The sequence below is a fragment of the Oenanthe melanoleuca genome, chromosome 5 (assembly GCF_029582105.1).
Source record: "Oenanthe melanoleuca isolate GR-GAL-2019-014 chromosome 5, OMel1.0, whole genome shotgun sequence".
NCBI lineage: Eukaryota > Metazoa > Chordata > Aves > Passeriformes > Muscicapidae > Oenanthe > Oenanthe melanoleuca.
Genome location: NC_079339.1, coordinates 8573723 through 8586585, shown reverse-complemented (window position 1 = coordinate 8586585; position 12863 = coordinate 8573723). Strand labels below are relative to the sequence as shown.

The following is a 12863-nucleotide window of genomic DNA, read 5'->3' as shown; positions in this document are numbered from 1 at the left end:
ATTCTGCTTTCCATTGGACAGGAAAACAGGAGACAGGAAGAAAAAACCCTCTCCGATGTCAAAGTCTCTCTTCCGCTAATTACTAACAACTCTTTTAATAAATGCTTTCTCGATGTTTAGTCTTGTGTGTGCCTTGTGTCTCCAAACCTGACTCAGCACCCATGACTTTCACTCTCCCATCCCTTTCCAGAAGCAGTGATGCCTTGGTTTCCCCTGCATTTAAGGCAGTGGGAAAGGAGGGACAACTTCCTCCTGGGTAAGAGATGTAGCTAGTTCCCAGGTCTCTCCCAGGAGGAATGAGGAGATCTTGGCACTGCTAACATCATCCCAACCATTGCAGGCACGTGCCTTAGGAAGAGTTCTGGTATGAGACAGGAACCTGCCCTCCTGACAGCAAGTCAGAATTTTTAGAATGGGATAAAATAAGGAAATGAGCCATTTTGGTCACTGTTCACCAGGGACAAGCTCTGCAGAGAAGCCTGGATGTTGTTTAATCAACAAATTCTGAGGACAGAATTATCACACTGGAAACAAACCAAAAAAATAAATACAAATCTGAGAAATGGGTAATGACAAAATGACAGAGGTGGATTTTGGCTGAAGCTTTGTGCTGAGTCTGTGTTCAGCTCCTCCTGAGGGTGACCAGGTTGAGGATGGAGGTGGTCAATGGCTTCATCAGACTTTGATGCTAGAGAAACAGAGGATGGCCTCACTCCACAGAACAGCAGCATAACCCCCTAATTCCTTTGCCATTAAATGGTCCAAGCATCTGGTGATGTGAATTTCCATGTTGAAAGCTCTTTTTGGTCACAGGCACACAGGTTCAGTGGAGCACTTTACCCAGCACTTTACTCAGAAGGATTTGATTCTGAAATTAAAATATGTGACAAATTCCCATGGAAAGTACAAGGGAATGGTGCCATCCCTGCCCAGCTCTGCAGCCTTACCTGGTGTCTCTTCCCATCAGCTGGGAATGCAGGGCTGGCTCTGCTGGACAGAAGGGGAAGGAGGCACCCTCTCCTGCCATTTAGAGGCACCAGCCCCACAAGCATTTGGGAAGTTTCCACCAACCTCTGCTGGGTGTGTCCCCAGGCCTTAAGGTGACACATTCTTTGCATGCAAGAGATCCCTCAAAACACCATGAAACTCATCTGGGTAGCCAAAGGAGATGGAGTTCATTCCCTGGGGCCGAGGGATTGAGGGTCATTCCATAGGGAATAGAGCTGGGGAACAGCACTGAGCCCCGCTGCACTGCCTGGAGCCATGTGAGCACAGCAGGGAGGAGGAAAGCCATGCTCCAATGTGCTCTATGGCAAAGCATCCCTCCCACATTGCCCCTGGCAATGCCCCTGCTCCCTTCTCCCACAGGAATGCACCAGCACAGGGAGGTTGTGGATATTTATTAATCAAGTGACTCAAAAAACTTGCACTGAGATCCTTCAGCATGATACGCAGAAAAGACTGTAACTCGTGAGAAATGAGAGTTGTAAAGTAGGTGTGCATTTATTCAGCACTGAGGTGCACAGGGATAATTCCTCCCAAAGCCTGCACACTGAAACTTCAAACTACTGCTCTATTTACTCCCTAAAATTTAGAATTACACAATATGACCAATACATATTCATGTCCTAGCCCCACCTAGTCCTGCCTACCCTCGCTTCGTATTAAAACACACCAAAAGTCCTTTTGTGCTTGTGCCTCCCCAATGCAGAGGTCATCAGGTGTCTCAGACGAAGGCTTCCAAACCCTTCATCGCACTTGAACTTTTCAGCTTTGTCTCCAGAGTATGCATCTTAACCTTCTTGGCATATTCCAGGCCTTGAGATTAGCTCTTGCTGGTTAAGGGTTTTGGATTTATCACTTATCACTGGTAACCTTGCACCCTTCATCCTGTTTGCAAGGTCTGGCTCTGTTTATCAGAAACCTGTTTGCCTCTCCTCCCGATTTTTGCAAGCATAGTAAATGTCAGGCATTCCTCATTGTCTTGGTTTTTGATGAACTATTCCTTACTTCTCAATTCCCTGTCTCAATCAGAGCGGTGGAAAGGATTAACAAGCTCAGAGCCCCATGTCCCTGGGGGCATCATTTCTCTGGGAAGTTTTTCTTTCTGCTACTCAAAAACTTCCTGGAGGGAGTCCCTGAGGGACCAGATGGAGCAGGGACTCCAACAGTGCCCTGCCAAGAAATAGATAAAGGGTTTGATGCTGCTGTGGATGCAGGTGAGCAGGAAAACAACCTGGGAGGAAACAGGGATGTACCCGAGCTGCTGCAGGAAATTGCAGAGGTTGATGAGAAGAGCAAATACCACAACGAGGAAGATAATGATGTCTCTCCTCTTGGGTTGCTGCTTCTTGGAGCCTCGCATGGCCCTGATGATGTCGATTGTGCAGGAAATGACCATGGGGACAACAAAGAGGAGCAGGATGACTGTGAACATGGAGATGAGAGCTGCTCTGCACTGTTCCTGCTAGTGTGATGGGCACAGGGATGTCACCATGGGAATGACAGTGAAGAGAGCAAAGAAGGCCCAGTCTTGGACACTGTCCACCACCCACCACAGGTGCTCGGGAAGGTGGCAGCAATGGCAGCAGAGCTCAAAGAGGAAGGTCATGTCCTTCCTGAAATTGAGGAATGCCAGTTGGAACAATGCCCAGTAGAAGGAGACCATTGAGAGCTGGAAAAGGAAGCTCATGTACGTCAGGGGCATAATAATAGAGCAGGATATGTCCTCCACTAGGAAGAGAAGGATGGAGGGCACCGTGAAGACAAGGAAGAGGAAGTCGGCAAAAGCCAGGTTAAAGGTGCCAGAGTTACGGATTTTCAGGCTGAGGAGCCAAAGGACAGCCCCATTCCCAGCCAGCCCACAGAGGCAGATGAGCAGTGTCACACTGTGCATAGCCACACTGGTGACATCTATGTCACAGAGATTGTCCCCTTCAGTGAATGAGGCAGGAGATGGGGACACGGTGGTCACCTCCATGGATGGACACTGGGCAGGCAGTGGGATGTCGCCCCTGGCTGTGGTCTGAGATGATGGGAGTCAGTGCTTGGAGAATCCAGGGATGGACCATGTGGCTCCTCAGCAGCTCCCTGCAGCAGGAAGGATTTAGTGGAGATAAGTGAGATGTGTAGGGGAGAACAACAGTGGAACTTGTGGGTTCAGAGAGGGACATGGGAGGGCTGGGCTGTTCAGCAGGAAGGGCAGAAGGAAAGCTTAGGGAGAGCAGGAAGCACCTGGGGAGAGCATAGTGGTAACCAGGAGAGGGTGGCAGGAACAGAGGAGCTGCTGGAGGAGAGGAAGGTGGGGTAGGGTAGAAGGGAAACATTGCACTGACCTGTTCACTGTGGGGAAGATGCAGGCACAGAGGGTCTGTGCAGATCAGTGGTGCTTCCTGGTAGCTCTTGCTCCTTTGGGATCAATATCCTAAAGTGGATCTTTAGGATAGAAGAAGGAGAAAGTGCCCAGATTACCAGGAGCTCCCCATTCAGGTCCTGCTGCCTCTCTCTGGGCCCTGTCTCCCTGTTACTTCCAAAAGTCTTGGTGATGTTACGGGGGAGTCGGAAATTGCATCTTGGGCTACGTCAGAGTTTCACTTCCTCAGAGGTATTTATCTGGGCTTTTCTGCTATAGAGGAAGTGACTTTTGTCAAAAGCTCTAAATGAAATATTTTGAAAATATATCCTCATTTCATCCTGATGGGAAATATTCCTTCCCTGCAGAATGTCCCATTCTCAAATTGTCTTCCCTCTCCTGACAGGTTTCTGTCATTCCTCATTTCTCTTCCCTGAGGGGTCATTGTCCCTCCAGCAGCAGAGGGATGCTGGTGGTGCTGGTGGCATTGCAGTGCTGGCAGTGCTGGCAGTGCTGGTGAGGCAGCTGTCTGCTTGCACAAGTAACTCCCATTTCCCAAAGAACTCTGGGATCATTGCCAAGCCTCCCCTGAGCCCAAAAGAAGCAAAACTGGGCTGCTCCCTATCCTATCCTATCCTATCCTATCCTATCCTATCCTATCCTATCCTATCCTATCCTATCCTATCCTATCCTATCCTATCCTATCCTATCCTATCCTATCCCATCGTATCCCCTCCCATCCCATCACATCCTAACCCATCCCATCACATCCTAACCCATCCCATCCCATCCCATCCCATCCCATCCCATCCCATCCCATCCCATCCCATCCCATCCCATCCCATCCCATCCCATCCCATCCCATCCCATCCCATCCCATCCCATTCCATCCCACCCTACCCTACCCTACCCTACCCTACCCTACCCTACCCTACCCTACCCTACCCTACCCTACCCTACCCTACCCTATCCCTATCCCTATCCCTATCCCTATCCCTATCCCTATCCCTATCCCTATCCCTATCCCTATCCCTATACCATCCAACATCCGACATCCTATATCCTATATCCTATCCTATATCCTATATCCTATATCCTATATCCTATATCCTATATCCTATATCCTATATCCTATATCCTATCCTAATCCTATCTCATCTCATCCCACATGTTTCCAAGAGGGCAGCCGCTCCCCCAGTCTGACCGTGGCCTGTCAGGCTTTGCTTTCCTCTGGGTTTCCCAGCATCCAGACCCCTCAAAATCCCCTCTGACCCTCTCCTGACCCCTCCACCCTGCTCTGACACCCCAGAACCCACCCACGGCTGTTTGTTTTCCCCTGACAGCCCCACTGCTCCCAGCTCCACCTGGGACCCCAGCAGTGTCTCTGCTCCTCCTGGCCATAGGGTTCTAGAACCCAGGAGGGAGGAGGAAAGCCCAGCTCCAATGTGCTCACAGAATGATAAATGTGGCTGAAGCCAGTGCAGAAACTGATAAGGAGGACTCGAGTGGTTTTGGGGCAAGTTCTGTAACAAGAAGCAAGAGCCCAGGGCCAAAAGAAAAGTTCAAGGCAGGGTCATATTTAATATTGCAACACTCAGTGAATACAACCACCAGAGACCCTCTGAATGATCCTCCTGCATCATAAAAATACTTCCAGTAGGAGATTGACACATGAAAATAAAGTCTACAAATATGATGTTTATGCATTAGATAAAAACTTTTTAACATCTATGTGTGGTTATAATGGATAAAACCCCTGTTGTAAAGTCTCACCACACACACAGATCAAGAAGAGATCCTTCTGTGTGTCCTTTGCAGGTAAAGAATTCCTGCTTTCAAATGCTTCTCATTGTGTTAGAAAGTTTATTTCAGCCAGTTTCAATGCCAGGATACTGATAAGAGACACAGGGCAGAGGAGCTGGGACCTGAGACCTGGGGAGGGCACTGTGGTCACCAGGAGAGGGTGGCAGGAACAGAGAAGCTGCTGGAGGAGAGGGAGGTGGGAGAGGGAGGAAGGAAAACATTCCACTGACCTGTTCACTGTGGGGCAGCAGCAGGCAAAGGGGCTCTGTGCAGATCAGCGGAGCTTCCTGGTAGCTCTTGCTCCTTTGGGATCCATGTCCTAAAGCAGCTCCTCCCAGGTCAGGAACATGAAGAAGGAGAAAGTGCCCAGATCAGCAGGAGCTCCCCATTCCCATCCTGCTGGGTCTCTCTGTGCAGTCTCCCACTGTTGTTTCCCAAGGCACGGTGAGGGCACAGGGAAATCAGAAGGAATTTCACAACTTTGGATGCATCAGAATTCCACAGCCTTTGGGTTCTTGATCTTCTTTTTTTTTTTTTTTTTTCCCTACAAAGCAAGTGTTGTGAGAAACAATGCCACACTTCTTAAAATTTCAAAAAATTTATTGAACTACAACAAGGGAGTTAATAATGTAAAAGGAACAGCTCTGGGTGCTCACCACAGCCACAGCCACAGGCACACTGCCCACACCAGGAACACGCCTTACATACTCTTGGTAAGCCAAGCCCCTGGTAAGCCAAGCCCCACATTCAAACATATTCCACTCCTCTGACACAGCTCCTCCTTCATCCTGCCTTCCTGGAGCTTGTGCAGTTTTTGTGGCTTCAGCTCCACACCATGGTCAGAGATCAGCATTACAGCATTCAACATGAACACAGCACTCACATTAGGAAAACTCCACATCTGAACAGATCTTCTTTTAACATGGTAACACACATAATATTCATTCTACATTTGTGAGAGGAAAACACCATACTACCTGCTTAAAACATCCGTGAATGCCTCCTAATTTCCACCTAATTAGAAACACTTCTTTCCAGAAGAGTATTCCGTTCTCCAACTTCCCTCCCTCCCTCCCTCCCCATAAATTATTTACTTCAAATTTCAATATGGTCCCCAAATTCATTCAAAATAAAACACCTCTCAAAGCTCTGACCATCTTTACCGATGGCTTAGGGTCCTCCCACAAGTCAGTAGTTACTTGGAAGAATCCCAGGACGAAGATGTGGGAGGCTGCTCCTCCCTCATGGTCATGGCTGCCTGGAGTTTGAGGGACTGTGCTGCCTCAAGTTAACATCAAACAGTGAGTCTATCCACAAGAGCATGCAGTTTTTTAAAGATCAGGTGAAGGACATTAAAGGGCAGAAAAATAAAGACTGGCTGGAGGAACTCTCTGAAGGTTGGGGATTAAAGGGATGGGCACCTGCTTTCACTTAGGACATTTTGTTAATTTTATTTATCATTTTTATCATTTTACTCATGTTCCCTTGTTCAGTTCATTGTTTATAAAAATCTGTGGGAAGAGCTATTTTAGTAAATAAAGGGGAGTTATGGAGGCACAGGGCCCAACGGAGGCCATGGGTCTTCCCTAGAAGGAAAGCGTTGAAGACAAGGAGCTTATTGTGCTCCCCTGAAAAGGTAACCCATTGGCCAGGTCCTCTGTGGTTATGGTAGAGACAAAATCTTTCCCACAATGCTGTTTGGTTGTTTGTAGTTACTTTGTACCTTATTGGCCGTCTGCCTTTATTCCACCCCTGAATCCTCAGATCATTGTTCCTGTTGCCCTACCCTGCCCCCTGCTTTCCCCTGCTACCACAGACCTATTTGGTCAGTCTTTGTCCCTGGACCCCTTTGTGGAAGAAGAATAAAGACCTCTTTAGAACCCCATATGACAGCTGCTGTTCCTTTTTTCAATGTTGCCTGCAGCAGCAGCTGACAACTGAGCTGAAATCACTCAGCAGGAAAGATGTACCTGTGCCATCAGGGCATCCATTCAAGGACACTTGCCTTGGGAGGTTGTGGTGCTCTGGCCATCACTGCCTGCTGTGACAAACATTGGCAGAGGATGGACTTGGACCTCTCAATGCTGTGGCCATCAGCAGTACACTGTAGAACATCATGGCAAGGAGGAAAAAGAAGCTTATATCTGCTGGGATGATGATGGGAGAGCAGGACAAACCCTCTAGTAGGAAGAGCAGAGTGAACGGGGGCATGATGATGAGGGAGAAGAAGGTGAGGATGGCCAGAGGAAGGATGTAAGGCAGTGATGGATTTAATGGAGTCCCTCTGGAGTGGAACCCAAGGAACCAGATGACAGCAGCATTCCTGCAGAATGCAGAAGCGACAGAGGCAGATGAGCAGTGTCACACTGTTTATGGCCACATTGGGGGCATCAGTCTCACAAAGATCAACTCCCTTGGTAGGTGAGATGGGAGATAGGGACATGGTGCTCAGCACCATGAGTGGACTCTGGGCAGGCAGTGGGATGTGGCCCCAGGCAGTGGTTGCCAGAGTGGATGGGGAGTTGCATCTCCTCACTGTGCCAAGGGCAGAGCCTCGAGCAGTGGGGGGATCGGCCCAGGACCTGTCGGCGTTCGGGGATCACAGGAGGGCAACAAATGGAAGAGATCCCGGCTGGGAGAGGCCCCACTCCCAGGGAGGTTCTGGTCAGCAGTGCTGGGACCCAGGAGAGCTCCAATGGTCTCCTTTTGGATTGCTCTTTACAGGGCCCAAAGAGATGGGCTTGTCCTGGTTTGAAGGACAGGTATCTACCAATAAAGGCAGAAGTTTTCCTTTGAAACAGAGACCTGAAATCCACTCCCGCCAAGTATTGTAAACGTTTGAATCAAGGACTCTGAGGCAGAGATAAGGGGGTAGGAATAACAGCTCTTTTACTAATATATCTAACTGTACCAGCAGAAACAACAGCAGTTGTTAAAATTACTAACAAAACAGAACAGATAACTCGGTTCCAGTCCTTTCTTTAGTTGTGGACACATTTCTCTCAGCAGGAGCGGAGGTGGGAGGGGGCGGCAGCGGCCGCGCCGATCTTGGGTGGGAACGGGCTGGAGCGAGCAGCTCCTCGCTCACTGTTGGTGTCCGGGTGATTCGCTGTGTCTGCAGAGGCAGGAGGCTGCAGCGGGGCAGATGCAGGGCAGGTGATCGCAGAGGGTCTGGCTCTCCTGCCTTCGGCCGCGTGGCTCCAAGACCAGGGGGATCCTTCTCCGAGCTCGCCGGGAACACGAGTCCCCTTTGGAAGCACGAGTGCCACTCTCCAAGCCGATCCCACCTACCTCTTTTGTTTAAAGTCGTCAAATATTCAGGGTGTAACCGGCCAGCTCCATTGGCATGATAATGGGAAAAATTCTTTAAATTGACACAGTAATAGAAAAACACTCAACTCCCAACAGGCTTCAGTCACAACCATGTTTCATCCTGGCTACCTTGGGGTGGCAGCTTTCTGTGAAAGTGTGAGAACAGGGATGTTGTGCCATTCAGGGAAGTGAAATAATTTCCAAGGCTGTGCATAAAATCCAGCAACAGTTCCTGGGAGCAGAGGGTGTTTCTGATGAGCTGCAGAGGAGATGAGCCCCAGGGCTGCTCCTCAAGGTGGATACTTAAGGAGCATTTCTCGGATCCCAGTGCTGCCTGGAAAGGGTGAGAGGATGCACCAGTACAGGGAAGATGACACTGTGGATATTTATTCATTTTTTAATCTTTCACCCACTGTCCCAGTGTCCCTCAGCAGTGCAGCAGGAGGAATGACCAGACTCAGAGCACAGGTTCCTTGGCAGGATCATTGATGCCAGCAGGGTTTCCTTCTGGGTCTGCAAAGATCCCCTGCAGGGAGAACTGGAGGGACTGCGTAGAGCAGTGCCTCCAGCAGCTCCTTGCCAAGAAGTAGATGAAGGGTTTGATGCTGCTGTGGATGCAGTTGAGCAGAAAAGCCACCTGGGAGGAGAAAATGGTATAGCTGAACTCCTGCAGGAATTTTCAGAGGCTGAGGGGGAGCACAGTGAGGCAGATAACAATGTCGAGATTCTTGGGGTGCTGCTGGTGCAAGCCAGACTTGACCTTAATGTAGAGAATTGTGTTGGAAATGAGCATGAAGGGAGGACAGAGGAGGAGGTTGAAGGTGTACATAGAGATGAGAGACACTCGGCAGTTCTCAGATAGCTGGGACTCACAAAGGGAAGCGACTGTGGCAAAGAGAGTCAAGACAAGGATGGAGAATGCCCAGAGCAGGGCATACACCACCTTCGAGAGATGCTGGGGACAGTGGCAGCAGTTCCAGACACAGCAGTGGATGAACCTGCACCTCCGGATGTTGATGGCTGTCAGCAGGTACAGTGCCAGGCTGTTGTACATCAGTGATAGTTGGAAAACCATCCACACGTACTGCAAGGGTATGATGGCAGAGCAGGACAAGTCCACCAGCAGGAAAAGCAGACTGAAGGGCACCAGAAAGACGAGGAAGTAAAAAATAGTCAGGATGAGGATGTAACGGGTGTTGCTATTCCTGCACAAACAGTGGAAGCCGAGGAGCCAAAGGACAGTCCCATTCCCAACCAGCCCCCAGAGGCAGATGAGCAGTGCCACACTGTGTATGGCCACGTTGGTGACGTGTCTCACAGAGATCATCCCCTTCACTGCGTGAGGCAGTAGATGGGGACACGATGGTCACCTCTATGGATGGACACTGGCCAGGCAGTGGGATGTGGCCCCTAGCTGTGGTCAGAGTGGATGGGAGAATCCTGGGATGGACCATTGGGCTCCTCAGATGCTCCCTGCAGTGGGGAAGATTCAGTGGGAGGGAGTTAGTTGTGTAGGGGAGAAGAACAGTGGGACTTGTGGGTTGGGAGATGGAGATGGGAGGTGTAATGGATGAATATAATGTAATCCGTGTAAGAATTATATAGTAGTGTAAAGAAAGCAATATTTGGCTAAAACCAAACCACAGACGGTAAAGACACAGGTCACTTGATTATATCATTGTGACATCCAACAAAAGTAGGATAGCTCAAATTAACAAATAGATCTAGCCGCAGCGGAGATGGCCCTGTCTAGGGAGGCAGCCAAGCTACGAGGACCTGATAACCGCCCTTAATCAACGCCATGGAAAAAATACATCTGAATGCCTGGTTTCCCGTAAACGGAGATCGACAGGATACATCTCCATGTCACCTTCCCGAAAACCAGGGAATGTCCTCATCAGAATTCATCGTCTCCCAGGATATGGTTTTGTCCAGCCCAACGCGGTGAAAGAAAACTACATGAATATGTTGAACGACAAGAGAAGACAAAGACCTCCGCCTCGGGCAAGGAAAAACCGTATAAAAACTGGACTAACCAAAGCTGTTTGTGAACACTTGGGGATTCGGAGCGATAGAGTTCGAATAATTGTGTGTTCACCCGACGCCGACCCCCGGCTCGGCGCTGTTCCTTTGCGGTTGTGGCTATCGAGGACCCTGTTTCGGTCACAAAATAAATATCGCTTATTGTAATCATATTTAATTCGGCTTGATTACGTTTGTATTTATAACAGGAGGGCTGGGCTGTTCAGCAGGAAAGGCAGAAGGGAAGCTTAGGTAGAGCAGGGAGCACCAGAGGATGGCACTGTAGTCACCAGGAGAGGGTGACAGGAAGAGAGCAGCTGCTGGAGGAGAGGAACATGGGGGTGGGAAGAAGGAAAATATTGCACTGACCTGTTCACTGTGGGGCAGCAGCAGGCAAAGGGGGTCTGTGCAGATCAGCACTGTTTCCTGGTACCTCTTGCTTTTTGGGATCCATGTCCTATAGTAGATCCTCTCAGGTCCTCAAGATGATTAATAAAATGCCCAGATCACCAGGAGCTCCCACTATGGTCCTTCTGACTCTTCTTTGTGACCTTTCCCACTGTTACTCTCCCAGACTCAGTGAAGTCATGTGGCAGTCAGAAATTGCATTTCTGGCTGTGTCAGTTTCACTTCCTCAAAGTTATTTATCTTGTGATTTTTTTTTTTTTTTTTTTTTTTTTTTTTACTGTATAGGGAGTATTTTTTGCAAAAGCTCCAAAGGAAATATTTTCCAAATGGCTCCTTATTTCCTCTAGATGAGGAACATTTCTTCCCTGCACAATGGCCCACTCTCCAAGTGCCTTCCCTCTCCTGGCAGGTTTCTACCAGCCCTCATTTCTCTTCCCTGAGGGATCATTGTCCCTACAGCAGCAGAGGGATACTGGTGGTCATGGTGGCACTGGAATGCTGGCAGTCCTGGAAGTGCTGGCAGTGCCAATGAAGCATCTGGCTTCTTGTCAGAAAGAGCTTCCATTCTGAGATGGGCTCCAGAATCATTGCCAAAGCCTACCTGGGCTCAAGAAAGCACAATTCAGCCAAGAACTTTTTTTTTTTGTAATTCTACCGCACACTTACGCAGGCCAAGAGAATGACAGCAGCCAGCTACTGGCATCCAGGTTATCAGCACTTAGAACCCACATTAATTACTGTCACTTCCTTTAATGATGCAAAGAAAGCTATTAGAGACCAGATTTTGGGGTGTTGTGGCCCCCTTTCCACCCATTCATTAGAGCTCATCCTCCTCAGACTTGGGAGCACTTGTGGTTTTTTATTCCTGACCCTCTGGTTAACCTGTGCCTGGGCCTCAGCACCCTCACAGGGAAGGATTTCTTACCAATATCCAATCTGAACCCACCCTCTGGCAGTGGGAAGTCATTTCCCCTTGTCCTGTCACTCCATGCCCTTGTCCAAAGTCCCTCTCCAACTCTCCTGAAGCCCCTTTAGCTCATAGATCATTAATTGTTTGCACTTGAAAGGATTGGCCTGGTGAGGGGATTTCATAGCTGAGGATACAGATGCAGTGTCAACAGGGAAGAGAGGTGACAGTTCTGGTTCCAGGGCCACCACATGCGCCACTTTCCAGCAGGAGCATCCCAGATCCCTGAGGCCTGTCAGCCTGGGTAGGAATCACCTTACCACAGCCTTAGAGGAATTCCTTGGAATTCACTGTAGGCTGCTGTCTGACTGCCAGGATAGTGTAAAAGATGACTCAGATGAAATCTGCAACTTTCTAAGGGTTGTAGCCAAGAGAGCGGCATTGATTCACCTCTCCTGAGAAGAAATGACCTTGTTGAAATTCTAAATCATCCCTCTGCATTGTGCCTGTGTTCCAGCTCATGCACAGAATATTTATTATTCCTTATATCCTCCTGGAAACTGTGTGGTGAGCATCACTACCACTGAAATTGTGGCATACAAGTGGGAAATCCAGATTGGAGCTAGAAATCAAAGTTTAGCTGCACATTTGTAGTGCAGTGTCCTAAGGATCCACCCCAGGAAAGAGAGGGGGCAAGTTCAGACAAAAGACAAGATTTTTGGATTAGGGTTGCTTTAAAATGAAAGAGGAAGCTGACATGGAGAGAAACTGCTTTTGCCATAGGTCTCGTGGCTGAGGCTCTGTCCTTTTCCTCATTCCTGGAGAAAGTCAAGAGCAGGTTAGAAGAGCCCTGATCCCGTCACAGGCTCTGCAATAGTTCCCTGTCTGTGAGAGCCCTGGAGAACAGGAGCCAGCACGGAGAACAGGGGTTGGGCAGGAGCTGTGACAGACCCCGTGCCGGATGCTGCTCATATTCACTGCCCATTTTGGGTACTGGCTCTTGCTGAGGGTGTTTGACTAATTTGAATTTGCCCTCAGCACCTTCTCTTCCGCTTGCCT

The 12863-nt window shown here is 49.1% G+C and overlaps 1 long non-coding RNA gene and 1 pseudogene across 1 annotated transcript in view; both read right to left on the bottom strand.

Moving 5' to 3' along the window:
• LOC130253481 (uncharacterized) overlaps window positions 1-12863 on the bottom strand; it is a 33368-nt gene that overhangs the window by 14826 nt on the left and 5679 nt on the right. The window contains exon 2 of the long non-coding RNA XR_008840562.1: window positions 8151-8596. This is a non-coding gene — a long non-coding RNA (uncharacterized LOC130253481). The remainder of the gene's footprint in view (window positions 1-8150; window positions 8597-12863) is intronic.
• On the bottom strand, window positions 1901-2980 carry LOC130253477 (mas-related G-protein coupled receptor member H-like; annotated as a pseudogene).